We start from the raw sequence: 2500 nt of genomic DNA on the forward strand, positions 1-2500 counted from the left end.
TTCCTATTCCGGAACCCGGCAGCGGAACCGATACAAGTCGGGCCCCTCTTTTAGAGATGCTCGTCGGGGTAACCCAAAAGGACCCGGAGACGCCGTCGGGAGATCGGGGAAGAGTTTTCTTTTCTGCATGAGCGTTCGAGTTCCCTGGAATCCTCTAGCAGGGAGATAGGGTTTGGAACGCGAAGAGCACCGCAGTTGCGGCGGTGTCCCGATCTTCCCCTCGGACCTTGAAAATCCGGGAGAGGGCCACGTGGAGGTGTCGCGCCGGTTCGTACCCATATCCGCAGCAGGTCTCCAAGATGAAGAGCCTCTAGTCGATAGAATAATGTAGGTAAGGGAAGTCGGCAAATTGGATCCGTAACTTCGGGATAAGGATTGGCTCTGAGGATCGGGGCGTGTCGGGCTTGGTCGGGAAGTGGGTCAGCGCTAACGTGCCGGGCCTGGGCGAGGTGAGTGCCGTAGGGGTGCCGGTAAGTGCGGGCGTTTAGCGCGGGCGTGGTCTGCTCTCGCCGTTGGTTGGCCTCGTGCTGGCCGGCGGTGCAGGATGCGCGCGCCTGCGCGGCGTTCGTGCCCCGGTGCTTCAACCTGCGCGCAGGATCCGAGCTCGGTCCCGTGCCTTGGCCTCCCACGGATCTTCCTTGCTGCGAGGCCGCGTCCGCCTTAGCGTGCTCCTCCGGGGGCGCGCGGGTGCGCGGATTCTCTTCGGCCGCCATTCAACGATCAACTCAGAACTGGCACGGACTGGGGGAATCCGACTGTCTAATTAAAACAAAGCATTGCGATGGCCCTAGCGGGTGTTGACGCAATGTGATTTCTGCCCAGTGCTCTGAATGTCAACGTGAAGAAATTCAAGCAAGCGCGGGTAAACGGCGGGAGTAACTATGACTCTCAAATGCCCACTTGATGCGTAATATATGGACCCTCTCGGTCCACCCCTTAGCATCCTTGCGATGTCGGGTGGATGATGGTTCGACTAGCCTCTCAGTGGGAAATCCTAGCTCTGGCCTTCAAGTGGCGGGGGTCGTAAGGGGTGCTGAGAAAGTTTTAATTCTTTCAAAGCTCTCCGACCGACAGAGCAGGGTGTCGTTTAAGGCTTGGGGGTTACCTCCCCCCCTGCCTTTTGTTTCCAGCTGGTGCAACTACTAGAAGAAAACAAGGTACCAGGCCTCCCGCTGGAGTGCCTGTGCCAGCTGACGAGCTATCCAGCCAGCCAACCAGTGCGGGTCGAGCGCCGCTCCCCGCTGTCTGTCCAGAATGTCTGCGGTCCTTCTCAACTAAGACCGGGCTCGGCGTTCATCGCCGTCGTGCCCACCCTGATGCCGCCAACGCGGAGGTGCAAACGGAGAGGAAGAAGGCCAGGTGGTCTCAAGAAGAGTTGCTCCGTCTTGCGCATGCTGAGGCGGCGCTGTCTCTCCAAGGCTGCCGGTTCTTCAACCAAGAGCTTGTTAAATCCTTCCCAGATCGCACACTCGAATCAATCAAGTGTCAGCGCAAGGGGCAGGCCTATAAGAACATGGTGGCCAACTTCGTTGCTGAGCTCTCCGCGAGAGACCAAGATCTTCAGGGCTCTGCAGATGGATCTGCTGTGGCCTCTCCCTTATCACAGTCATCTTCTCTGTGTGAAGACGCCGATCAGGCTATCTGGTCCCTGATTGCAGAGTTGCCCTCCTCGGGCCCGCGTTTTCGCTCACTTGATGCAGTTGTGGCCTTGGGCCCCACTGCCAGCCGGAGTTCCATCCAAGCCATGCTTGTTCCCGCTCTTGACGAACTTGGTAGCAGGGAACCATCTCTTTGTCAAGCTCCTGGCAAGGAGTTTCAACAGCCACCTGAGCGGAAGCGGGCGAGGAGAAGGTGGGAGTATGCTGTAGTGCAGCGCGCTTTTAAGAAGAACTCTGCGCGCTGTATTAATGGTCTTCTCGATGGCACACTTCTCCATCAGCCACCCACCATCCCGGGGCTGATTGAGTTTTGGAGGGATCTGTTTACTCCCCCTCGTGTCAGGTCTCGGCCTCCACGTGGGGAGGGTCTCTCCGGTAAGCTGTTGCCATTTTGTAAGCATGTGCCCTTCCAAGTTCTGTGGGCACCCATTACTGCAGATGAGGTAGCTGCAGCTCTTCCCCCTCGCAGCTCTGCTGCAGGCCCTGATCGCCTTACACCATCCCAGCTACGTCGCCTTCCCCGTGAGGCTCTTCTTAAATTCCTGAACCTCCTACTCCTTTCACGTTCCCTCCCATCCCGTCTCCTACAGGCTCGCACCACCTTGCTGCCCAAGAAGACTGCCGCAGCATCCCCTGCTGACTTCCGACCGATCACGGTGTGTTCGGTGCTGACCAGGGTTTTTCATAAAGTTCTGGCTGGTCGCCTTATGCGCCACTGTGCCTTGGACGGTCGTCAGCGGGCTTTCATCCCACAGGATGGGATGCTCCATAACACCTTTCTTCTGGATCTGGCGATGACCCAGGCGCAGAACACTGTCAGCTCGCTGTATGTAGCATCGCTG

The 2500-nt window shown here is 58.1% G+C and overlaps 1 pseudogene; it reads left to right on the plus strand.

The window, feature by feature from the left end:
* The window catches only part of LOC126138051 (large subunit ribosomal RNA), a 7747-nt pseudogene that overhangs the window by 1989 nt on the left and 3258 nt on the right, over nt 1-2500 (plus strand).

The sequence above is a fragment of the Schistocerca cancellata genome, unplaced genomic scaffold (genome assembly GCF_023864275.1).
Source record: "Schistocerca cancellata isolate TAMUIC-IGC-003103 unplaced genomic scaffold, iqSchCanc2.1 HiC_scaffold_649, whole genome shotgun sequence".
NCBI classification, from domain to species: domain Eukaryota; kingdom Metazoa; phylum Arthropoda; class Insecta; order Orthoptera; family Acrididae; genus Schistocerca; species Schistocerca cancellata.